The following is a 27,878-nucleotide window of genomic DNA, read 5'->3' on the forward strand; positions in this document are numbered from 1 at the left end:
GCGGTGTGCTGACCTCATGTCTTTCCTTACTGCATCTGCATGACGCCGTGTGGCGGTGGATGACATGACGGCTGGTCGACAGAGCGTGGTCTACAGCGCCTGATCGCAGAGTCTAGATTGATTTAGTTTTATAGTATACTACAGTGCCTAGTACAAACTATTCTGATTTCAAGTCACCTTTTACATTTTTTTAAATGTGTTACTGACTTACTTATGCGGAGTTATGTAAGAGTTTGATAGAACACGTATCACTTAGGCACACGGTTAGGAACATGATTACCGTGATACTTGTGTCTTGGGAGTGAAGCTATCTACCAGTGCCGTCAAAACCAAGATCTGATGCCAAGTCAATATGACAACAATCTAAAGAGGCCAATATTAAAGAACCAACATTAATCTAAAACCGGCACGGAGCGTTACACACGGCTTCCTACGACAGGACTGAAACGCCATATCTTCAAATGCAACTACTATGGATGAGGAGCGACCTTGGAAACAACCGTTGCAAAAAACAAAAATAATTCATAGGTAAATTACTGTGGGTGAAAAACGGAACTAAAAGCAATGGTCGTGCATACATCTAGGGAAGAAACGAAGAAGAAAAAAGAAGAGAGAAGATGACGATGGACTACATGATGAACACACAGTGAAGAATCAGATATAACATGACCGCACGCAGCAGTCACTATTAGCAGAAAAAGAGAAGTGTGTCTGTTGGAAGTGCTATACGCGTGTAATTAGAATCGCTGGTAGGCGATTATGTATTTGGAATAGCTGCATTAGGCGATAATAGTGCCATCGTTGCTTGCTACTATCAGTTTAATAAGTCACAGCTGCAAAATACTAACGCGAATTCTTTACAGAAGAATGGAAAAACTGGTAGAAGCCGACCTCGGGGAAGATCAGTTTGGATTCCGTAGAAATGTTGGAACACGTGAGGCAATACTGACCCTACGACTTATCTTAGAAGAAAGATTAAGGAAAGGCAAACCTACGTTACTAGCATTTGTAGACTTAGAGAAAGCTTTTGACAATGTTGATTGGAATACTCTCTTTTAAATTCTGAAGGTGGCAAGGGTAAAATACAGGGAGCGAAAGGCTATTTACAATTTGTACAGAAAGCAGATGGCTGTTATAAGAATCGAGGGGCATGAAAGGGAAGCAGTGGTTGGGAAGGGAGTGATACTGGGTTGTAGCCTATCCTCGATGTTATTCAATCTGTATATTGAGCAAGCAGTAAAGGAAACAAAAGAAAAGTTCGGAGTAGGTATTAAAATCCATGGAGAAGAAAAAAAATAACTTTGAGGTTCGCCGATGACATTGTAATTCTGTCAGAGACAGCAAAGGACTTGGAAGAGCAGTTGAAGGGAATGGACAGTGTCTTGAAAGGCGGGTATAAGGTGAACATCAACAAAAGCAATCCCGGGTTCGATTCCCGGCGGGGTCAGGGATTTTCTCTGCCTCGTGATGACTGGGTGTTATGTGATGTCCTTAGGTTAGTTAGGTTTAAGTAGTTCTAAGTTCTAGGGGACTGATGGCCATAGATGTTAAGTCCCATAGTGCTCAGAGCTATTTGAACCATTTTTTGAACAAAAGCATAACGAGGATAATGGAATGTAGTCGAATTAAGTCGGGTGATGCTGAGGGAATTGGATTAGGAAATGAGACACTTAAAGTAGTAAAGGAGTTCTGCTATTTGGGGAGCAAAATAACTAATGATGGGCGAAGCTGAGAGGATATAAAATGTAAACTGGCAATGGCAAGGAAAGCGTTTCTGAAGAAGAAAAATTTGTTAACTTCGATTAAATGCCAGGAAGTCGTTTCTGAAAGTATTTGTATGGAATGTAGCCATGTATGGAAGTGAAACATGGGCGATAAATAGTTTAGACAAGAAGAGAATAGCAGCTTTCGAAATGTGGTGCTACAGAAGAATGCTGAAGATTAAATGGGTAGATCACATAACTAATGAGGAGGTATTGAATAGAATTGGGAAGAAGAGGAGTTTGTGGCACGACTTGACTAGAAGAAGGGATCGGTTGGTAGGACATGTTCTGAGGCATCAAGGGATCAGCAATTTAGTACTGGAGGGCAGCGTGGAGGGTAATAATCGTAGAGGGAGACCAAGAGATGAATACACTAAGCAGATTCAGAAGGACGTAGGCTGCAGTAGGTACTGGGAGATGAAGAGGCTTGCACAGGATAGAGTAGCATGGAGAGCTGCATCAAAGCAGTCTCAGGACTGAAGACCACAACAACAACAACATTGCTTGTGAAGAAATTTGGTGTAATAAATATATATAATAAGTTACGTTTATTGCGTAATATCTCAGACAGTTCATCTTGGTAGCTGCGCGGCCAGGGCTGAGGATTGCCAAGCGACGGTGTCCGGCTGGATCGGAGATTTTAACCTCTACGGGACTGGGTGTCGTGTTGTCCTTACATTCGCATCGTCATAACTGACATGCAGCTGTTGTGATGCCTCAATGGGCACGTCCCGAAAGCCAACAAACTGAACAAAAAAAAAATCTCGGGCAAGTGTTTGTGAGCATAAGACAGTAAATAGAAACCTTTAATACTGATAAATGAAATTAAAGATGAGAACATGTCAGATTGGGAGGAGGATCAAATAGGCAATTTAAGTAAAACGGAATTTCCGATAGCAGACAGAGCCCGGGACTCAAGCGCGGGAAACGTGACCGCACGGCAAATTGTAAGACAGGAAGAATTAGGGGAAAGTCAAGATGACAGCGAGGTCGAGTGTACAGAACCGCCAAAGACAGGATTAGGAAACAATTTGGCTTCACTAAACATGAGGGCACCAATCAATTTATCAACTGAAGAAAGATTCGACAGGCATGCAATTGATACAAGCTAACCGCCAATGCTGTCAAAATCAAGATTTCGATGCCAAACAAATACGACAGCAAACTACGGAAGCCACCGTTCAAGAACCAACGTTACTGTAAACCTTACGTGGGGCTTTACAAAGAAAGGCAATGTGGAATGTTGTGGGAGCCATCCTTATCTTGCGTAACGTATTGTAAAACCATTCTTGAGGGTCTTTACGTGGGCCACGATAACATATCCCGAAAATGTTGTACGGCAGCATTGCAGCTACACGAATTGCAGCCATGTACTACGACATTACCCGCCATCATTTCCGATAATGTTTACGGCAATAGATTTCCGGGTCACGGAGGCACACTAATGTCACAAAACGGTCAAACGCGAGCTGGTGGAAGTGCGTGCGGTTCTACTGCTTTTACATCCCAAAAGGAACAAAGAATTAAGACGAGAAATGAGGCTTTGCGGTGGCTTCTTTTTTAAGTAAGCGGTATGATTTAAAAAAATCTAATAAACTGTTGGTGAATACATACCTTTCTCCATAAATTTACCAGAATATCGAAATACAGTTTCGAATATCTCATACAAGCAACTGATCGATGAACTGCTAAAACAGATGGAAGTATGAGAGAGTGTGTATCAGTTATAACATGAGTGGCGTTCACACTCCGGTTTATAGCTGCAGATGACTTGTAAAGTTTTACTTGCCTCCTTAGAGTGAATGATTTATCAATAAGCCTATTGGTGCAGCAAGTATGCAGTGCTTAGCTGGAAGACTCGAAAGATTTAATTATTATAAATTTGAAATAAGAATAAAATTTTTATTTATATTATCTGTTTTTTTTTTTTTTTTCATCAGCACACGAAAACACATGAGATACAGCTTACCCAGAATCAAGCATGAGTCCGACTTCATCGGCAACTTATTTTTCAGAATGCGATCTTTGTATACATTTCTTCGAAGTCCCTTGTTTCTTGTCGCAAATTAATCGCATGTATGAAATTATAGTTCTCTCGTTTGTCCACCTCTCCACTGCTGTACATAACAAACTTCCGGCGACAAACAACTAACAAAACAGGTGGCTATATGAACTCTCAGACTTTCGAACAAAACCGAAGCAACATTGTTTCCGCTCAAACAAGTGATTGCTACGCTGTCGCTGATAGAAGCAGGAAACAAAGGAGTGAAAAGGAAACATCTACAGACAGGACATCGGCAACACGTCGGCAATTAGATGCGACAGCTTGCAACATCAGAAATACTGCCCAACCATACCGTAAAATTACCGTGTATTGCAGCCGCATTACAGGAATGTTAACGGCAACGCTATTGCGGCCAAATATTGCCGGAAAATATGGCCTGTGTAAATGCACCTCAGTCAACGTGGAGTATATTTGGCTGCATCCAATACGTAACCTATGTTGTCAGGGCGACGAAGAAGAAGAAGATGTTGCTGGCGATAACTGTGGAACACGAGGTTCATTGGAGTGCTGGTTATATGTACGAGTGAAGTTCAGTAAGTAATGCAACACTTTTTTCCTCGATAAATTTCGGTGGAAAAAACACGTAATTTCTTGTGGGATATAGTGAAATATTCCCGCTTCTGCCCCTATAGTTTCATGAAGTTCCCATAGGTCGCGGCCCTGCACGTAGTCTTCAAAATACTGTCTGTACGGTGGTGCGTTTCAAGCAGAGAGCTGTCATTAAGTTTCTTTTGGTGGAAAAACAGACCATCGCAAACGTTCATAGGCGCTTCGTGTCGTGCTGTGATATGCAGATGATTAGCTTTTCAGAGCATTCACACATGGTTAGTGCCGCGCCGGTGGCGACACCTACAACGTGCTGACATGAGGAAGGTTTCCAACCGATTTCTCATACACAAACTGCGGTTGACTGGCGTTGCCTGGTGAAACGTTATAGCGAAGCCTCGTGTAAGGAGGAGAAATGTGTACCATCAAGTTTCCGACTTTGATAATGGTCGGATTGCCATATATCGCATCGCGACATTGCTGCTCGTGTTGGTCGAGATCCAAAGACTGTTAGCAGAATATGGAGTCGGTGGGTTCAAGAGGGTAATACGGAACGCCGTGCTGGATCCCAACGGCCTCGTATCACTAGCAGTCGAGATGAGAGGCACCTTATCCGCATGGCTGTAACGGATCGTGCAGCCACGTCTCGATCCCTGAATCAACAGATGGGGACGTTAGAAAGACAACAGCCATCTGCACGAACAGTTCGACGACGTTTGCAGCAGCATGGACTATCAGCTAGGAGACCATGGCTGCAGTTACCCTTGACGCTGCATCACAGACAGGAGCGCCTGCGATGGTGTACTCAACGACGAACCTGGGTGCACGAATGGCAAAAAGTCATTTTTTCGGATGAATCCAGGTTCTGTTTACAGCATCATGATGGTCGCATTCGTGTTTGGCGTCATCGCGGTGAACGCACATTGGAAGCGTGTATTTGTCATCGCAATACTGGCGTATCACTCGGCATGATGGTATGGGGTGCCATTGGTTACACGTCTCGGTCACTTCTTGTTCGCATTGACGGCACTTTGAACAGTGGACGTTACATTTTAGATGTGTTACGATCCGTGGCTCTACCCTTCATTCGATCCCTGCGAAACCCTACATTTCAGCAGGATAATGCACGACCGCATGTTGCAGGTCCTGTACGGGCCTTTCTGGCCACAGAAAATGTTCGATTTCTGCCCTGGCCAGCACATTCTCCAGATCTCTCACCAATTGAAAACGACAGGTCAATGGTGGCCGAGCAACTGGCCCGTCACAATACGCCAGTCACTACTCTTGATGAACTGTGGTATTGTGTTGAAGCTGCATGGGCAGCTATACCTGTACACGCTATCCAAGCTCTGTTTGACTCAATGCCCAGGCGTATCAAGGCCGTTATTGCGGCCAGAGGTGGTTGTTCTGGGTACTGGTTTCTCAGGATCTATGCACCAAAATTGCGTGAAAATGTAATCTCATGTCAGTTCTAGTATAATATATTTCTCCAATGAATACCCGTTTATCATCTGCATTTCTTCTTGGTGTAGCAATTTTAATGGCCAATAGTGTACTTTGTGTATGTACCTCATCGTAATAAGATGCTATACATGTGTACCGTGCGTAGCACGTCAGAGCTATTCTCGTAGTACGATGGTGCGCGAAGCTCTTGGCGGTGCCTAAGGCATCCGGATCAATAGAACAAAACCAACAGCACGGCACAGCAGGGCACACGCTCGTTTACCCGGAGGCACGCTGCCACGGCGGATAAATCAGGTTCCGCAGAGTATCGAGTTTGTTTCGGGCGCGCGCGCGCGGGCGCTTTCGCCTTGCTTGCTTCGTTCGCCAGGTCTCGGTTTGCCAGGGCGAGATTTCGCTCTGTATTTGATGCACGTAATCTGGTAAGTGGGTGGGGAGGACGTGGCGCGCGGTCGCCGACCGGAAGGGAGGAAGGAAGGAATACAGATTAAAGGCCCGCAACGGCATGCCGTGGCTAATGTACATAGCCGAGTTGGGCGGGGAGGGCACAAGGCGCTCAGGAGACGCGACGACTGCCGCCGGGAAGGATATTTAAATCACCCGGCTCACTTTCTGACAACTTTTATAAATACGATAAGGCACCGGCACCGCTGGCGAATTTCCGTTACATTCTTCTTTTCTGAAGCGCGGGGATTAAATTAAAACAAATCTCGGTGGCGTAGCGGGGAATGAGGAACGACCGCTGCTCAGAACGTGAAATGGAAAGCGAGATCGAAAGCGAGACAGATTTTAAATGTCAGGGAGGGAGATATGCAAAACACCGCTATAGCGCCAGTAGATAGAAAAGAAACGGGTCGGTACAGGAAATATGCAGAACGTATCGTTTGCATATTTCGTTCGCCTTGTTCTTGAGCCAATTTCATTTTCGGCTGATGGTATTGCATGTCTCACTTGTTCGGAAGAGCAGGAATAAGATCTCAGGTATTCTGTCTGGAATTTCGTAAGGAAGAACATATTTACACAGTCATAAAATCAGACCAATTGTTCGCGAAAAATGCAACTAAGAACACATTAGGTACTTTGTTAATAGATGGGTGAACTATTAATGGTTCACTCTAATAGTGAGTAGACTGTCGGCGCGGTGGCTGACGGGAGTAGCGTAGATGGCTTACGACTTTGAACTGATACTCACTCACTTCCAGTCACTACAGCTTTTAATCTGTATGCAAGAATTATCTTTATTGAAACTATCAATAAAGTTAAACCTTTTAGAATATTTCAGTGACATTTAACATTGCGTTATATATTTTCTTTCATTTACACATACGCAGCCGTACTGAGAACAACATCGTCTGCTAACTAAGGTTGACTAGATTTACTGTGCTGTAAAAGCTTTCGATGCCAACCGAGGCCATTCGACTTTTATAGACAAAGCTGTTGCAGTCGACCAGAGGGCCGAGATTCTCCTTAAAGTGAATAACTTACACTCCTATAACCGAAATCGCTAATGCACTTCATTAACGTGGCGCTTATCTCTATGGTACCGTTTCTGTGGTGGTATTAAGTTTCTTGATCACCAGAACACGTGCGAGTGACCTGAGCTAAATTCCACATCTCTCCGTAGATTCTCGTGCGGCGAGAGCATGTGACACTTTTGATGATGAACCGTTGCTTGGATGAGAGTATTAAACTTCGAGGCCTCCTAGGAGGTAGTCGGGAGGAGTGGGCTATAAGCCGGCATTGGATTCACCTCCTTCCTTCAATCCCATCAATATGAACAACATACTACACAATAATTTTACAAACCTGACGTGTCACATACAAGCCACTGATGAGGACGAAGATGTGGAGTACAAACGGAAAAAATTCTGAAGTATCGTTCATTATGCCTTAGACAAGAATGTTCCAATGTAGGTCTTAAGGGATGGGAAAAGCCCACCGTGGCTTAATAGTCGTGTTAGAAAACGGTTCCGTGACAAAGAGAGCTTGGTCACAGATTCAAGAGAAGTCAAAACCAAGCTGACAAACAAAAGCTGAACGAAGCGAAAATGAGCTTAAGAAGAGCACTAAGACAAGCGTTCATTGAATCTGAAAGTAAAATTTTGTCAACCGATTTCAGTAAAAACCCTAAGAGGTTTTATTGTATGTATGTAAAATTAGTAAGCGGTTCAAAATCTTCTATTCATTCACTCAGTGACTATACTGGCAGGGAAACGAAAAGTGATAAGAGAGAAGGCCGAAATACTGAACTCGGTCTCCGGAAATTGTTTCAGTGTGGAAGATCGCAACACGCTCCCTCCTTTCAGTCATCATACGGACGTCGAAATAGCAGTTATTGAGATGACCAATCGCTGAAAAGAAAAGCAACTACAATTTCCTAGTACTGGAAAAACATCAGGGCCAGATGAGATACCTATAGGAATCTACAAAGATTATGCGAAAGAACTTGCCCCCCTTCTTGCGGGAGATTATCGCAGAAAGCTGGACCGACGAAGAGTACCTGGCGACTGGAAAAACGCGCATGTCATTCTTGTTTTCAAGAAGGGTCAGAGGACAGATGCACGTAATTACAGGCCTATATCATTGACGTCAGTCTGTTGTGGAATTATGGAACACGTTTTATGCTCAAGAATTGTGACTTTTCTGGAGAACGAAGATCTCCTCTATAAAAACCAACATGGATTCCGCAAACAGAGATCTTGAGAAACTCAGCTCTCTCTGTTCCTCTATGAGATCCATAGCGCTATACACAACGGTGCATAGATTGATGTTGTGTACTTGACTTCAGGAAGGCATTTGACAACGACCCACATTGCAGTTAGTGAAAAAAATACAGTCTTACCGAGTATAGGACCAGATTTGTGACGGGATTCAAGACCTCCTTGCTGACAGAACTCAACATGGCGCCCTTAACGAAACAAAATCGACAAAGAGTCGTTGTGCATTATGGAGAGGTTTATTACTGAAATTTCGAGAGAACGTTTTTCAGGAAGAGCCGAGCAACATATTACTCCCTCATACAATGATCACGACGAGAAAATTCGAGAAATTAGAGCAAATACAGAGGCTTACCGACAATCTAAATTCGTGAGTGGAACAGGGTAGAGGGGATCAGTTAATGGTATCAGAAGTACCCTCCGCCACACACCGTTAGGTGTATCGTGGAGTATGATGTAGATTTAGATGCTCACATCTTGGGTGGATTACCTCAGTTTATTTACCAGCCATATCTCATTTACGTGGTCATCCAATACCAGCCTACTAAAAAGCAAATTGTTGAGTATAAATTACGAGCAACAACCACGCATGGGCATGTAACAAGATCATAATTCTTCTAGTATGATACCTTACCGAGTGCAGAAGCTACCACTTCGACCAGAGGTATCTCTCCAGCGTAATCAGCGACTGCCACATAGTTTCCTGCGAGATGCTTTATCCTTGTCGGTACTAGCTATTTTCGTCGCTAGTGACCTAGTAGCGTCGATTCCTAGGCCGTCATAAAGTTGGGGCACTTTCATCTGAAACACTAGATTCAACAAACTTGGAAATTCATACCTGTCAGAATTGGCTAACAGGCAGACTTCAATAGGCTCACCATACAAAATATTGGCCGCCCCCCTTTAAAAGACCAAACTGGTCGCTTTGGAGACCTGTTGCTGATGCAGAACTGGAACCAGCTGGCCATATGACCCTACATCGCTGACGTAAGTCGCGGCAGTGAAGTGACCCATATATCAGTTGAATAGAATCGGTGCAGTCAGAAGAGTCGACATGAAGACAATGCAGAATGGCGTAAAGTAGCTATCGTGTTAGGACGTGCTCATGAATGAAGTTGCCCAACTTAGTGGTCTATCCAACTTGTCTACAAGAAATGGTGTATGACTCGCAGACATGTAACGGAGGTGGTAAAAATGTCCTAACCGACAGGGGCTGGACTGTAAAGCCTTGTCAGTGACAATCGGTTTCAAACCCGACACGAAAAGCTGCTGTCGGTGAACGCTAGACAATCTCAATCAGTCCCCGAGCGTACATTGCTAAGAGGCCTGCTTGGAATGGGCATGTGCAGCCGGTCTCTCGGGAAAGTCCACAGCTAACAGCGGCGCACATAGCTGCAGTGTCCACCCCCGGTAGCTGAGTGGGCGCCGGCACGCTAACTCAGCGTGTTCGGTCAGAGGGTTAGCTGCCCTCTGTAGTAAAAAAAACTGAGTTAATGGATCAACGACGAATTGTAACGAGTGTCTTGCGACGTCCGCCCCGAGCAGATTCAACGAACAAAATGAGATTAAAAAAAAATAGTGGTCAGTGCGACGGACTGTCAACCCTAAAGGCCCGGGTTCGATTCCCGGCTGGGTCGGAGATTTTGCCGCTCAGGGACTGGGTGATGTGTTGTCCTAATCATCATCATTTCATCCCCATCGACGCGCAAGTCGCCGAAATGGTGTCAAATCGAAAGACTTGCACCAGGCGAGCGGTCTACCCGACGGGAGGCACTCGTCACACGCCATAATAATAATAACTGGAGTCCTCGATGGGCCAAACAGCACAGAAACTGTACAGCAGCTGACTGGACGCTTGTAATGTGGTTCAACGCGTAATGACATTGCGATTTTTGTCTCGTTTGAAGCGACGAACTGTCTGGGCAATTAAAAAGGGTCTGTGACAAGGATGCAGTCTTCTTCCCCTCCTGTTCAATCTGTAGACTGAAGAAGCAATGAAAGATAGGTTGAGGAGTGGCATTAACATTCAGGTTGAAAGAATGTCAGTGACGAGGTCCGCTGACGACATTGCTTTTCCTGGGTGAAAGAGGAATGAAAAGTATAATGAACACACAGTGTGGATTAAGAGTAAATCGAAGAAAGATGGAAGTGATGAGCAAAAGCAGAAATCCGATTAGCAATAAACTTAACACAAAAATTGGCGACCGCATTGTAGACGACGCGAAGGAGTTCTGCTGCCTTGGAAACAAAATAACACATGACAGATGAATCAAAGAAGACATGCAAAGCAGACTAGCAGAAGAAAGAGGGTATTTCTGGCCAAAAATATTCTGCTTGAATCATACATGTTCAAATGCGTGTGAATTCCTAAGGGACCAAACTGCTGAGGTCATCGGTCCCTACACTTACACACTACTTAAACTAACTTAAACTAACTTATGCTAAGAACAACACACACACCCATGCCCGAGGGAGGACTCGAACCTCCGGCGGGAGAGGCCGCGCAACCCGCGACACGACGCCTCTAACCGCGCGGTCACTCCGCTCGGCGGTATCATACATCGGTCTTATTGAGGAAGAAATTTCTGAATATGTACGTTTTGAGCACAACATTGTTTGGGAGTAAATAAAGGCCTGTTGGAGAAGCCGAAAAGAGGGCACTGTAAGCGTTTTAAGTGTGGTGCTGCAAAAGGATGTTGAAAATTAAGTGGACGGATAAGATAAGAAATGAGGGGGTTCTCCGCAGAATCGAGAAGGAGAGGAACATATGGAAAACACTGACAAGAAGAAGTTAAAGGATGATAGGGCACGCACTAAGACATCGAGGAATAACTTCTATGGTACTTGAGGGGCCTTTAGAGGGTAAAAAATGTTAGGGAACTTAGAAATGTTCAAATGTGTGTGAAATCTTATGTGACTTAACTGCTGAGGTTATCAGTCCCTAAGTTTACACACTACTTAAACTAAATTATCCTAAGGGCAAACACACACACCCATGCCCAAGGGAGGACTCGAACCTCCGCCGGGACCAGCCGCACAGTCCATGACTGCAGCGCCTTAGACAGCTCGGCTAGTAGGGAACTAAGAGACTGAACTATATTACACAACTGAGAAAACTAGGTGCAAGTGACACATGGACATCAAGAGATTGGCACAGCAGAAGAATTTATTGCAGGCCGCATCAAACCAATCAGAGGACTAATGAAGAAGAACATGGGTATTCACGAAAGATATAAATCTGGAACATTGGACGGGCCTTACCCCAGTCCTTCTTAACGCGGTACAGTGGTTAACATAATGTTGAATGTGGGTCGTAAAATATTACTGAGACTTGGGTAATGACATTAAACTTCATATGAGGAAGTTAACAAATGAGCTCGATACTGAGGTACTCTTTAAAAGTAATATTGATGGTGTTCCGTAGGGAACCACTTTGGAAACAGTAACATCTGAGGCCATACTGCTGCATACCATGTGTTTCTTTGTCTCTAAATTATCTGAGGGTTGCCACATCCCAAGTTATACAACAATCAGTCCGTTCACATGGATTTTATACTTGAGTAACCATGTCATGTGATAGGCGCTTTCATAAGCAGCGTTGCATCATTACTGTTACGACGAGCTATCGACAGCCAACTGACATAATGTATACGATGCGTCTGCAAATGACAGCTGTCTCCAGCAAAGCTTGCAACTCCATCGTGTCTCTTTATTAATGAGCTGACAGTAAACACAGATTACCTACAGGAGAGTTAATGATTTCTTCAGACTTTGCCTATAGGCTTTTCAGAGCAATGTTAGTGTGGAGTCCATATGTGGAAAATACACATCTCTGCCTGATGGAGCTGTTTATAATTTACTCTAGCAGGAGTTCGTTTCCTGTGCTTCTGAGCTGCAAGTGCTCGACTGTGTAACCACCCTCATTCTGCCACAGAAACAAATGAACGTATTATATCTGTATACAACAGTAACTTAGCTCTCCTTTCAAGTGATGTACTACTTTAATATCACAGTTTTGTTTTACATTTTAAAATTGCCCTTATTTACATATCTTTTCTTCCCCCTTCAGTGTCATTTACAGTTTTTATAATTGTCATTACAATTTTTAGCAACTGACATGGTCGCTCTTGCTGTGATACAGAACAAATTGATACGTAAAACAAAAAGACTTATGCCAATTGCTATGGGAAATGAAAGCCTAGAAAAAACTAGACACAGTTTCTCAGAATATTTATTTTAATGTTAATTCCTACAAAAATATTCTACTTGCATAACTGGTGGACCAGAGACACTAAAAAGAACATTGCTGGGAAAAGATGGCTGAAATACAAACAAAAGTTTGATGGTAAATCGCAAGCAATGTGCAGAAGTGTCAAGTTCTAATGAAAATGTGGAAGGTCATAGCAAATCAAAAGTTGATATCTGCAGAATAAGGGAGAGTAAAAACGTATTGTGGTACTTCAATGAAAACAAATCAACAATAACTTTCGGGAAAGTTTCAGAGAAAAGAAAGAGACATCATCCTAATTTCGGTCTACCGTTGCTGCATTCCCTTTAAAGGGAGCTAATGGAATACCATACACAGGAAAGTTTATAAGAAGCAGCACACGTCCAAGTCAACCGACTATGTGTGGGTAACTCCCCGTCGAGGAAGCCCTGTTTAGCCTGCAAAGCTATACAGATCTATTTTGACACAAGAAAGAATCTAAAACTTATCATCATCCATTGAACTTTGGCATAACATATGCTTTAAGATGAGACAGAGTCTACATGTTGATTGGTATAATGTTAGATGAATGATCAAACCTTCACATCTTGTCACGAAGGAATATTAAATGAACTAGAAAAAAGATGTCTTTAATGCAGTTTTAAGTTTTATACTGGTCGTTTAGTTGCTGGTTTTATCCCACGAAGTGGCACCGCTCAGCCTCATTTGATTCGTCTCATGAAAAAAATATTGTCAATAACGTAAAACATTTTGCTCATGGAGTTTCAAGTCAACCTATTGCTACAAAGCTCAGTATGTTTGTGATGCTCTCAGAAGGTGTCTTGCTGTTCACAGTTCTGCACTGAAGACTCAAGAGAGGCTATGCAAAAGGAATGGCAGTCAGTTCCCAGACCGCATATTAGCAGTAGTAGGGTAGTGGCGTATCACCCCAATTTTGATATCAAACTGATATGCCAATTAATTAAATTGATTAATTAATTTTCCCCCAACCAGGCCCACCCCCAACCCTGGATGACGTCATGTGTTTTTCTCAGCCTGCATGTGGGGCCCAGACCCCCTTCCCACCGTCCCCTACCTACCCTGTAGGTGGGAAGTTCGCATTGTGGCGGGAAATATGAATTTTGGCAGGATTTTCGAATTTTGATGGTAATTTCTTTGGCCCAGGACTGTCCTGACGCCCCACCCCACCCACCACCCAGGAATTGGTGGGAAATTAAAAATGGCGGACCCTTTCTGGGACTTGAATCCTGTTCCTTCTGGATGGAAAGCCCTAGTGCAGGAGAGGAAGGTTAGCTCAGTGTCAAGGGCTATTCGGTCAAGGGGGGCGGCTAATGAGGGGGGAGGGGGTTTGGGGGAATGGAATATCGCTTAACAAAAGGAGAGTTGGTGTCCTCCACCGACAAATTGGTAAAATTTGGTTTTGCTTAAAGTAGTTTTTGGTAACCGTTTTATAGTTCAGGGTAAAAAATGTGTATTAATAAATAGTGAGATGCGCATTTTAAGTTAAATGATATTTATTGATTTAGATACTAAGCTATTTGTTGCTTTTGTTCTTTTGTTAAAATGTGTTTGAAATACATTGCAGCCTATATTGCTACATAATTATAAAAAAAAAATGATTAAATATCTTGGAGTGATATATTCAGATTTCTGAAGTCAATTTATCCAGTGTAATATGATACTCTATTGGAAGGGGCTGTAGCCCCCGTAGCCCCACCCTCGCCACTGCTCCTGGTCAGCGTACTTTATTTATTTGGGTTGGGAAACTAATGTAAAGATCAGTCCCAATTACATAATAAATCATCCAGATTGGGCCTAATTATACAAAAGGACTGCATAAAATCGCAATACAGCTCAAAAATTGACGATAACATACAAGTGGTGTTACCCGGCTGGGAAAAAGTTTCACAGTACCACTCAAAACTAGTGACAGACACACTCAAACTCTACCCTTCACCTACAAGCTGGAGGGAAAATGCTGGGGTGTAAGGTATTACCTTCATTCTTGTTGGCAGGAAATATGTTCAACTGACAAAATGCTCATGTTGGACAGAGAGGAGTTTAATAAGTGTATTACCTGTAAGCATACAGCTGAGGACAATATTTATCGTTGTTTGATGTTGCAGTTCGCTACAGATGCCTGCTCAAAAATCACGCTGCAACCCAGGTAATTGAAGTCAATGCACACTACGACAACTGATGGAAAAAATGCATCACTGTTCTAATTACACTTCGAAATTGTCATGAAAAAACAAGCACTCTTAATGAATGGGTCATAATGAAACACATGTACTGGGGAAAATCGTCATCCCAAAAGACTGCAGAGGGGGCGGTAGTTGAAAGTGTGTGCTCCTCGATGGCGCTCACAAACTTCCGAAATTCTTCTTGCATTCTCTCACCCCTCTCCTCCCTCCATCCCTCACTCCCTCCCTCCATCCATCCATTCATCCATCCACCTGCGAGAGGGACACAGCCTTTTTCAAATGGCCAGCTGACCCGTAGAGTGCCTCGCGGCAAAAGCTGACGACATTCGCTAACCGCCTTGAGGCAACAGTCCTTTGGCAACACAAAAAGATATATAGTTAACTAGTACCCCACCCGTGGCCTAACAGATGTCTTACGATGTCCGCCCCGAGCAGATGCAACGATCAAAATCGAACAAAGTGAGATCTAAAAAGAGAAAAAAGAAAAAAAAGAAAAGGGGGGTAGCGTCTTTGCTTAGTTATCAAAACATCCTCAGTCCTGGGTTCGAAACCCCCACCACTTAAATTTTGATTAATAATCAGCATTGGCGGCAAAGGCTTCCAGCAAAGAAGTCAACCTCATTCTGCCAACGGCCTTGTAAAAGGGTAGAGGAGCGGACAGAAGTTCAGGGCACTCTCTTGTCCTTGGGGTGGGAAACTGCCTATGAAGGCAGAAGAATCAGCAATGATCAACGACATGAGGATGCAGTAGGCAATGGAAACCACTGCATTAAAGACACATAACGTGTATCCACAGGACATGTGGCCTGTAATGTGTCGTCATGATCTCTCCATTGGCAAAAGATTCCGGAATAGTCTCCCATTCGAGTCGCTAGGAGGAGACTGCCAATGGGGAGCGGACCAATCATGAGAGAAAGATTGAATAGTCAATGGAAGGAGAATTTTCTATGAAACAGGAGGGGGGGGGGGTGAAATGTCAGGAGCTTGAATGTGGTAAGGAAGCTATAAAATTTAAAAAGGGGAATGCAAAGGCTCAATGTAGATGTAGTAGGGGTCAGTGAAGTGAAATGAAAAGAAGACAAGGATTTCTGGTCAGATAAGTATAGGGTACTATCAACGGAAGCAGAAATGGTATAAAGGGAGGAGGATTCATTATGAACAGGAACGTAAGGCAAAAAGTGCGTTCAGCGAACAGTTCAATGATAGGCTTCTTCGTATCAGAATCGATATCAAATCAACACCGAAAACGGTAGTTGAGGTATACATGGCACACCGCAATCTGAAGATGAACAGATCGAGAAAGTATAAGAGAATATTGAAAGGGTGATACAGTACATAAATGGAGATGAAAATGTAATAATCTTGGGGGACTGGAACGCAGTTGTAGGGGAAGGAGTAGAAGAAAAGGTTACAGGAGAATATGGGCTTGGGACAAGGAATGAGAAAAGAAAAAGACTAATTGAGGTCTGCAACAAATTTCAGCTAGTAATAGCGAATACTCTGTTCATGAATCATAAGAGGAGCCGGTATACTTGGAAAAGACCGGGTGATACAGAAATATTTCAGCTACATTACATCATGATCAGACAGAGATTCCAAAATCAGATACTGGATTGTAAGGCGCACTCAGGAGCAGATATAGACTCACATCACAATAAAGTAGTGATGGAGAGTAGGCTGAAGTTCAAGAGATTTGTTAGGAAGTATCAATACGCAAAGAAGTGGGATAAGGAAGTGCTAACGGATGACAAGACATGCTTGAAGTTCTCTAAGGCTATAGATACAGCAATAAGGAATAGCTCAGTAGGCAGTACAGTTGAAAAGGAATGGACATCTCTAAAAAGTGCAATCAGGGCATCTGGAAGGGAAAACGTAGGTACAAAGAAGGTAACTGCGAAGAAACCATGAGTAACTAGAAGAAATACTTCAGCTGGTCAACGAAAGAAGGAAGCAAAAAAAAGGTCTGGTAAATTCAGGAATACAGAAATACAAGTCGCTGAGAAATGAAAAAAATAGGAAGTACTGGGAAGCTAAGGTGAAATGGCTCCATGAAAACTGTGAAGAAATCGAAAAAGAGATGATTGTTGGAAGGACTCACTCAGCATTTACTAACAACATTCGGTAACATTAAAAGCAAGGGCATAAATATAAAGAGTGCAACGGGGATTCCACTGTTAAATGCAGAGGAGAGAGCAGATAAGTGGAAAGAGTATATTGAAGACCTCTGTGAGGGAGAAGATTTCTCTGATGGATAGAAGAAGAAACTGGAGTCAATTTAGAAGAGATATGGGATCCAATATTAGAATCAGAATTTAAGAGAGCTTTGGAGGACGTAAGATCAATAAGACAGAAGGGGTAAATAGCATTCCATCAGAATTTCTAAAATCATTGGGGGAAATGGTAACAAAACGACTCTTCACGTTGGTGAGAATGTATGAGTCTGGCAACATACCATGTGACTTTCGAAAAAATATCTTCCACACCATTCCGAAGACTGCAAGAGTTGACAAGTGTGAGAATTATCGCACAATCAGCTTAACAGCTCATGCATCCAAGTTATTAACAAGGATAATATACAGAAGAATGGAAAAGAAAACTGAGGATATGTTAGGCTTTAGGAAAGGTAATAGCACCCGGGAGGCCACTCTGAGGTTGCGGTTGATAATGGAAGCAAGACTAAAGAAAAATCAAGACACGGTCATAGGATTTGTCGACCAGGAAAAAGTGTTCAACCGTGTAAAATGATGCAAGATGTTCGAAATTCTGTGAAAAATAGAGATAAGCTATAGGGAGAGACGGGTAATATACAATATCTACAAGAGCCAAGAGGGAATAATAAGAGTGGATGACCAAGAACAAAGTGTTCAGATTAAAAGGGCGTAAGACATGGATGTATTCCTTTGCCCCTACCATTCAATCTGTACATCGAAGAAGCAATGATGGAAATAAAAGAATGCTTCTGGAATGGAATTAAAATTCAAGGTGAAAGGGTATCAATGATATGATTTGCTGATGACATTGCTATCCTGAATGAAAGTGAAAAATTACATGTTATACTGAATTGAATAAACAATCTAATGAGTACAGATTATGGATTGACAGTAAATCGAAGAAAGATGAAAGTAATGAGAAGTTGCAGAAATGAGAACAACAAGAAACTTAACATCAGGACTGATGGTCACGAAGTAGATGAACTTAAGTAATTCTGCTACCTAGGCAGCAAAATAACCAATGATGGCTGAGGCAAGGGCATTGAAAACAGACTGGCACTGGCAAAAAGGGTATTCCTGGCCAAGAGGTCTATTAGTATCAAACATAGGCCGTAATTTAAGGAAGAATTTTCTGAGAATGTGAGTCAGGAGCACAGCATTGTATGATAGTGAAACATGGACTGTGGGAAAAATCAGTGGCTCCCATCACCCGTTCCTCCCGCTGGTGGATCCAACTTCAGACATAGAACTCATCTCCGGATGTAACGAGTGATGGATCAACCTTCTAACACTATCCTACACATGGCGTACTGTGGATCCGTCTCTGAATGACGCTCTACATATAACGCGGGGCGGATCCACTTTCAAATCCTATCCCAGATGTGGCATATTGCTGAACCGCATTCACACATTGCTCATGGTGGATCCACATTCGAACACTAACTAGGGTCAACTCCAGGTCATGGGAATCATCTGTGACATATACAGGCATCCAGAAAATAGAGCAAACGCACTGCAGCTGTAGAATATTTGGTTGTCGGTGAATGGATGCATTCGAGAACACTGTTATACTATGCCGACCGATCAGAAAAATAGTACATTTGCACTAGGTGTTGACATTTGGACTACATTTACAAGCAATTTTAGAATACGTGGTAAGAAGTGATGTCATGATCCTATGGACATATATGACATAAAATCGATAAAATTACAAAAAATGACGAAAAATACGTAGAAATTGAGGCAAAATACACAAAAATGCAGGGGGGGGGGGGGGGAAATTGAGAAGAATGTGTGGGTACATGTATGTCTTCTGCTTGGTGCAGAAAGTCCTTGTGCGTGGGAACGAGAATGCATCATCAAGAGGAATACAAGAAAAAGTTAACATGAAAGCACCTGGAACCAGGGAAACTGTCACTTTTTCGTCGACAGCGATAAGGCGGTTGGGATAGAATGTTTAACGTGGATGATCGTCAAATGTAGAATAAATAAATTTATATATATGTCGGGTCACAAACCCAGATGTGAACCCAAAGTTATCAGCAACTGCCTTATAAATTTTTATAAATGTCCTTAGCTAAAGAGCGTTGTATTACCAGTTGGGGTGACTGCGATATAAAACTGCAGAATGGATCACGTGTCTGACCGTGTGAAGGACTGTTTACGTGTTTTAAACTTTAACAAACTTTATTTACAATGTGGTTCTCTGTGCTTTCCGCCAATCGTAGTCATACGGTGTGAGCTAGCAAAAACTTTACAAACAGTTGCTGTGTGGCCTTTTTTTTTTTTTAGCAACATTCTACTGCATGTCTATTGACATGATAGTGATACATGGAAGTTGACTGCTGTCTTTGATGTTTTCCTGGAGAAAAAGAGCCATCTGCCTCTAAACTGACATGGATTTGCGTTAAAGGATGATACAAGGTGAATGGATTGATGGGTTGAGAGGTGTTGTACCGAGGTATGATTTATGGTAGACTGGCGATGCATACTAGGAAGAGGGAGACGTTGCTGCTTGCTATTTATCACGCATGTCCGCCCCCGGTAGCTGAGTGGTCAGCGCGACAGACTGTCAATCCAAAGGGCCCGGGTTCGATTCCCGGCTGGGTCGGAGATTTTCTCCGCTCAGGGACTGGGTGTTGTGTTGTCCTAATCATCATCATTTCATCCCCATCGACGCGCAAGTCGCCGAAGTGGCGTCAAATCGAAAGACTTGCACCAGGCGAACAGTCTACCCGACGGGAGGCCCTCGTCACACGACATTTCATTTATCACGCATTTAATCTTTCTTTACGTTGTTATCTCGGGGTGTATCAGTTGTATGGTATATTCTGTGATCGGCTAGTATACACTTCGTGTTCTGTGTGTGACTTCGAGCAGTATCTGCCTGCAATCATTAAGAGCAAATATCTCTATCCACAGGCATCAGAGGGCTTCCAACGCATGTGTAATGATGAAACATATCCATCAATGGAAAACCTGTTTCGGCGTCCTCACCTACACGAATGAAGATGTATGCGATGTATTCCATTTCTTGGACACATCTTGGCCATAAATCGAGTCTTCAGTTTCATATAGGTACGAAGCGGCTGTTACTATACTTTTCATGTTCGTCCTATCCAAAATGCATAAGTGGATCATCGGGGAGGGGGCACGACTTTTTAGTGCGTTGGTGTATAAGATGTGCAAATATTCTTGAAGAAAATCAAACAGCACGTGGGTATGTCAGTAATATGACCATATACTGATCCTTTGCGTCATTCTATGACAGTGAAACATGGACTGTGGGAAACATCAATGGCTCCCATCTCCCGTTCCTCCTGCTGGTGGATCCAACTTCGGACACAGAACTCATCTACGGACATAACGTATGATGGATCAACCTTCTAATCCCATCCCAGACATGACGTATAGTGGATCCGTCTCTGAACGTCGCTCGGGATATAACGCGTGGAAAAAATATGGGAAACGACATAAAATCATTAAAATACGAGGAAAACTATTATAATCATGAGGAATTGATGTGAGATAAGTAAAAATTGAGGGAATTAGTATGAAATACCTAAAATCGCGAAAACCTAGTAAAATTATGGAAACTGACTGAGAATACGTAAAATTAGAGACAGAATACTAAGCCAAATCAATAAAATTGCGTGTTGTGGAGGAGGAGAGTAGACTGATGTTACATATACACACCTTAATAGTGGAGCGAAGAGGCATTCCAGAGACGTGGTATCAAGGCGAAAAGGGCAATAATTATCCTGCACATGAGCAATACCACCTAACATCAGGCCATAACTTTTGTATGCAAGAGGAAAATTACCGGGGGCAGTGGTAAACTGCGGTAAGACAATTACATCTCCTCTGGTTACTGATCATGGTGTTTATTCCTTCGTATGCATTTTCGGCTGTCGACCATGATTTTGTAGGGCTGTGTAAGCATATCATAATTTATGAACCGTGACCGGGCTTGAAGGCATCATACGTCTCTGTAAATCTATGTAGTGTTTGTGTTACAAAGAATGTATATTTTCTTTGTTGTGCAAGGTAGTAACTTTATACTTTACAGTTGGTCACCATAGTTTATCGTAGAGAAACTTGGAGGGAGAAAGTATTTCATTCGCCGTGATTACATTTTTTACATTGGAATATTAACAGCGTTGTATTCCACACAGCTAACAGGTGAGAAGCCGCGCCGCTCTAGCAATACAGTGTGTTTTAAGTGCAGAACCGTGTAGCGTTAGGAATGTATGTGTGTATGTTCCACGATCATTTGTCTCTTGCCAATACCTTCCTGGTAATGACCCCAGACACTAGAAAAATACCTCTAAATCGATAGCACAAATGATTTGCGTAAAATGCTTCAAACTACATCTGCCTGGAGGTCCGTCATGCACAAACCACACGTTTCTTCTTCAGAAGCGTCTGTTATATCATCACAACACTCTCACATCTGCTATACACCGACAAGGGGTGCTAACCTCTTCGACATGCGCTCATGTGGAGAGATCTTGTACACTTGAATGGGCGCTGTGAGTCCGATTAGTGCAGAACAGTCTTCGCTGAACAGCAGTTATGGACTCAGTTTGCTCTGTTGCATAGTTTGCACACAGTAGCCTCCTACATCTGGTAAGTTGCAAATTAAATTGGTGACATAGTTTAAGGGAGGGTTCGTCAAAGATAATGCGGGGAGGTCTCTCGATCTACAACCTTATCCGAAGAATGCGAGAATGCTTTGTGACACCCATCCACATAGAGAAATATGGGCAATTGTAATCGTAAATAACACACAATGATCCAAGTACTAGAAATATGTGGATCAGTATAGGACGCTGTTAGGTATACTTTGGTGTATATGTATGTTTGAGAATTAACAATGAATGGACGCACTGCACCATCATCTATCTACATTTGCAGTCTTGTATATAGCACTCGCAAGGTAGTGGACGGGTGGTTTAGCGATGATACAGAAATTGGGAAGCACACTGCCGCCACATTAGTCGGTTTTGTAATTACAGAAAATCTTGTAATATTGCTAAAACTGGTCGCACTGTCAGTTGTGGTGCTTATTACAGTGAATCGACAACGCCTTTTCCATCCCATCCGCCCACTGGTATGCTGTTGATTACCACATGTTGATTGACTGACATCACTTCTTTGACATGGAGAGAGACTCTTATTGGGAGCAACACCCTTTTAGGAAAGTCTGCACTGAAATAGTGATAGCGTGCATGACTGCAATATGACGGATCAATCGAAACGGGACACCTAGACATCTGCTACCACGTCACTGTGAAACATAACTTTAAATGTAGAGGTCATCAATCACCCTACGAAAGCGGTTTGGAAACGTCCCTCAACGCTGTAAAAAAAATGGTTCAAATGGCTCTGAGCACTATGGGACTCAACTGCTGAGGTCATAAGTCCCCTAGAACTTAGAACTACTTAAACCTAACTAACATAAGGACAACACACACATCCATGCCCGAGGCAGGATTCGAACCTGCGACCGTAGAGGTCGCGCGGTTCCAGACTGTAGCGCCAGAATCGCTCGGCCACCAGCGGCCGGCAACGCTGTAAAACTCTACCAGTTTTCATATGTCATGATGTCTTCCACATTTTTTTTGTCCATAAGAAACACTGCCTCTGTCTTTTATTTCAATCACACGGTATGTATTGTGGAAGGAACAGCAGCTTAATTTACACCATGTGATGTCCAGTTTTCTGTGAGAGTCAATAGATCGAGACGTATTAATACCCTCTCTTGCGATTGATAGTCTGTGGGATGTGGTCCTTCTACAGGACAGGTGGCGAAACTTTACATTGTGGAAGCGACTTTGATCACGAGCCACCTGCTCTAGTGAACCAATAGCTGTATATTTAATAAGATTGCCAGATTCGGACAATGTTGGCATGCAGACTATATTTGTTTTCGATATATCAGAAGACATGGACGCGGTAATAATTTATCGAGTCCCTAACAGATGATGTTGCACTCCGTCTTCTGGCCACGAGTGGCCTACCGGGATCATCCAACCGCCGTGTCATCCTCAGTGGAGGATGCGGATAGGAGGGGCGTGGGGTCAGCACACCGCTCTCCCGGTCGTTATGATGGTATTCGTGACCGAAGCCACTACTATTCGGTCGAGTAGCTCCTCATTTGGCATCACGAGGCTGAGTGCACCCCGAAAAATGGCAACAGCGCATGGCGGCCCGGATGGTCACCCATCCAAGTGCCGACCACGTCCGACAGCGCTTAACTTCTGTGATCTCACGGGAACAGGTGAATCCACTGCGGCAAGGCCGTTGCCACAACAGATGATGTTGGCAGAGTTTTAACAGTTCGTAGTCTTTCTATGTTGGATGGTACAAAAAAAGGTGGGGGAGAATGTTTGGGTAACAGACATGAATGCATCCTGAGACACGCATATCTCCTTAAGATTTCAGTACTTGTATGTAGTTTGGTGGTGGTGGTGTTAAGTTCCTATGGAACCAAAATGCTGAGGTCATCGGTCCCTAGGCTTACACACTACTTAATCCAACTTAAACTAACTTACACTTAGGGTAACATACACATCCATGCCTGAGATATAGTTTGGAGATGTTCCACAGTGTAGTAGCAAAATCTTCGTCCTTCTTCCATTCCGTGTATGATGTGGAGTCTTCCTAATTTTCCAACAAGGAACACCACTGAAACTGCTAGTACTACCTGCAACCTCGTGTTGCAGGGGAAAGCTTCCTTTGGCGCTGACCCTAAACACTGTACATGGTTGGTAGAGCTACGACAACATGTTCTCATTTCCACCGAGTGGTCAAAACACGGTCCTGTCGCATTAACTCAGCTCATCCTGTTTCTTCACGGGATGCAGAAGGTCTTAGAGATAGCGCTCTCTGACGTCCGTTCAGGTCCGACTTAAATTGGGACAATCACAGGGAGAATGGGGCAGAGACAGAGGAGCAGTTACAAGATGCAGAGGGACTGTCTAAAAAACTGGAGTTTTCAAAGTATGGGTCCTTAGCAGATAGGTTCGAAAACGGTGACTCGTATCGAGATATGAGAGTGGCACGAATATGATTCAGCAGTGGCTATAATCATTAAAAGTTGTCTCTACAGGATCCAATGTAAGTGTGTGGTTGAATGGACAGATTTGATTCCAAATTGCAGACAGCATTTCTACCAGAAAGCATAATGCTATCAGCGACTCGTGTGTGCCTGTAGGCTCAAGACCTCTTTTTAACCAGGGTGACAGTCACATAGTTATTACGATTGTGTTTTTAATAGCGCGGTCCTCACGCGAAATTTATGTCGCAGGCCGTAGAACCCCTCTGTGGTCAGCTTCAAATGTTGGTTCTGAATAGTGCTCCTCGAAAATAACTTCGTCTTCCCTTGATGGATACCCATTTGACCTACCTGGTAAGTATAATCCGAATGCTGTAAAAAAATACTCGCCATGCAAAGTGACTCTCATGATCAATTTAATAAATTAGCCTATCAATTTGATAACAATGACGTGCACTCTGATGGGCAGAAGAGGTGTCTAGGGCTCACGGGATGATTCTTGACAGGCGTTTCTTTCTTTTTTTTTTTTTTATTTCGTTGTAGCGATATCCTTTAATGAAATTTCAGTCTCCCACCTACACAGAGTGAGACAGGCTCTCACGATTTATTTCGTAAATGCTAGTATGACCGCACTGGTGAAACGGGACTTGTCACAGTGTACAAAACAGCTACGTTCTCTTGAATTGTAACTTGTTGTTGTCGGTCGAAAATTGATTGTGTTTTTTCCGTCATGTGAGCCAGTGGCGTTAGAGATTGTATTCTCTAATGATATTTCACGTGTCTGAAATATTTGTAATACACATGTGCATGACAGTTTATTTACAGACGCACATTTGAACGCAAGAGACGCTCACAGATCGTGGAATTTGTCCATCAAGCTGAATGCAATTGCACAACATAGATGTTTTTTCTTCAGAGTTTAAATTCTCGCTTTTTCTTTACTCCAATGTAGGTTTCGAAATAACGAAAGCATTGTGCAGTGATCGGTAGTTTTTGCATCAAAATAGTGGAAGTTTTTTTTCCCGATTTTACGCAGGATCGACATGTCTTTGCTGATCATCTGTAACCGGCGGTAGTGCATTTCGTGGGATGTCACAAAATAATGAGATGCAGTTGAATGTAAAAACTATACCAATTTTGCTCATAAACTAAAAGAAAATTGACTGCATCTCTTTTCGTGGAAAGAGGACATTGATTATCATCGTGATTGTATTTTCCTTTCTTTATAGATGCTTGATTATGGGAGACACGTTGATGTTAAATAGAAATGTTACAGTCCAGTGGTCAGAACGACTGGAGTATTAGAGATTTGGTGGACAAGTTCCATAGGAGGTCGCGGTTGTCTTTTAGACTAACAACCCGCAGTCAGGATAGCTCTCATTTATCGTGATTTTGTTCTCAGGGATGCTGGCATCACGTTCTATTGTATGTGTAGCTTCTGTCGGCATCGATAACGCTGACTGCCCAGCAACATGCTCATTGTACTAAAGACATTGCAGTCGCTTCCTGTTTCCAAAGCACCCAACTTTTGAAAAAGCTATTTGGAGCATCCTCCGGAATTTCGTTGTTGTTCCAGGGTGTCCAATCTTTCTGAGAAATACGTTTAACAGATTGCAAGAAAGAGTTGCACTGACATTAAATATAACTGTTCTCCATCGCAGAATGGCAGGCTTGTGGGGGTGTAGGAGGTGGGAGCGTGACTCCTGTGGGTTTTCGATGGACACAGGTGCGCTCTGACCAGGGGGCGGCGCATGGGGCCTGTGTCGCTGTATTTTAGATGAACAATTTGCGCTTGGGGTGGCTGTCCTTTTCTCTCCTATTTAGTTGACTATACACGTGTTTGTGTTGGCGAAGGATGGTCGCCTCAAGGTGGTCAGCGACTGTGGCCAGCTTGTTCCACGAGATGCACATCGGAGCAGCTGGTAGTTTGAAAAAGCCTGTCCCCCCCCCCCCCTAGTTGGATGGATTGAGGGAGGGGGGGGGGGGAGGGATGAGGGGAGGTAAGAGGGCCTTGAATTTCGGAAGTTTGTGAGCGCCTAACGAAGAGAACGCACGTTCACCTACCGCCCCCTCTCTGCAATCTTTTGGAACGACGATATCGATAGTGTATGTGTTTCATTATGACCCATTCATTGCGAGTGCCGGTTTTTTTTTTTTTTTTTTTTTTTTTTTTTTACAATTTCGAAGTGTAACTAGAACAGTGATGCATTTTTTCCATCAGTTGTTGTAGTGTGTTTTGGCTTCAATTACCTGGCCTGTAGGGTGATTTTTGAGCAGGCATCGCCGGCCGAAGTGGCCGTGCGGTTCAAGGCGCTGCAGTCTGGAACCGCAAGACCTCTACGGTCGCAGGTTCGAATCCTGCCTCGGGCATGGATGTTTGTGATGTCCTTAGGTTAGTTAGGTTTAACTAGTTCTAAGTTCTAGGGGACTAATGACCTCAGCAGTTGAGTCCCATAGTGCTCAGAGCCATTTGAACCATTTTGAGCAGGCATCTGTAACGAACTCTGGCATCAAACAACGATAAATACTTTCCTCAGCTGTATCCTTACAGGTAATACACTTATTAATCTCCTCTCTGTCCAACTCGAGCATCTCGTATTCCCAGCCTTTTTCCCACTAGCATGTAGGTGAAGGGTGGAGTTTTAGTTTCGAGTGGTATTGTGAAATTTTTTCCCAGTGGGATAACCCGGTCGTATGGTATCGTCAATTTTTGAGCTCTATTGCGATTTTAGGCAGTCCTTTTGTGTAATTAGACCTGATATTTATGATTAATTACGTAATTAGTTCCGATCTTTACATCAGTTTTCCAACCAAAATAAATAATGTACACTAACCTAACCTCCCTCTCCTACAGCTGGACAGTATCCATGTGTAGGGGGACTGGGGAGGGGGGGGGGCGGGTGTACTTGGGCTTTCCATCTAGAAGGACCAGGGCTCAAGTCCCAAAAAGGGCACCACTATTTTTAATTTCCAACCAATTCCCGGGTGGTGGGTGGGGTAGGACATCAGCACAGCCCTGGGCCAAAGAAATTCCCGCGAAAATTCGAAATTCTCGCCAATAGGGTAGGTGGGGGAGGGGTGGAGAGGGGGCCTGGGACCCAGGTGCAGGCTGAGAAAAACACTTGTCGTCATCTGGGGGTGGGGATGGGTGTAGTCAAGGGGGGGGTAATTAATTGATCAATTTAATTAATTTGCATATCAATTTGATATCCACTAACTTACTACTGTTAACTTTAACGTCATCTTGCCACTGTATGTGCAGCATTGTTGCTCGGGATAACTACAATCTGTATTGGCATTACTTTTGGTTTACCAAAGTAACACATTCTATTTTGTTCTTTTGTTTCAAAACTGAAGTGGAGCACAAGTTCGGAATATTTTTACTAGTAATACACTGCCTTCAGTCACAATATTGTGTTTTTCTGCTTAAGTCCAACATGTTTCGTACCAACAACTTCATTTTCACAGCTTCACTTCTGATTCAGTTTATCACCAAGGAGTAAATGAGCGACAAAGTTGTTAGTTTTACAAAAGCAGCATCTCAGACGAGATTAACGAACAAATGATGTACCCCTACTAGTTACTTTCATTGGATAATTGTCTTCTGAAGTTAACTAAAAACAA

The 27,878-nt window shown here is 43.2% G+C and overlaps 1 protein-coding gene and 1 pseudogene across 1 annotated transcript in view; both read right to left on the reverse strand.

Moving 5' to 3' along the window:
* LOC124548252 (discoidin domain-containing receptor 2-like) overlaps window positions 1–27,878 on the reverse strand; it is a 939,799-nt gene that overhangs the window by 151,003 nt on the left and 760,918 nt on the right. The gene's annotated exons all lie outside the window — the stretch shown is intronic.
* Window positions 23,388–23,505, reverse strand: LOC124558166 (annotated as a pseudogene).

The sequence above is a fragment of the Schistocerca americana genome, chromosome 1 (genome assembly GCF_021461395.2).
Source record: "Schistocerca americana isolate TAMUIC-IGC-003095 chromosome 1, iqSchAmer2.1, whole genome shotgun sequence".
Taxonomy (NCBI): Eukaryota; Metazoa; Arthropoda; class Insecta; order Orthoptera; family Acrididae; genus Schistocerca; species Schistocerca americana.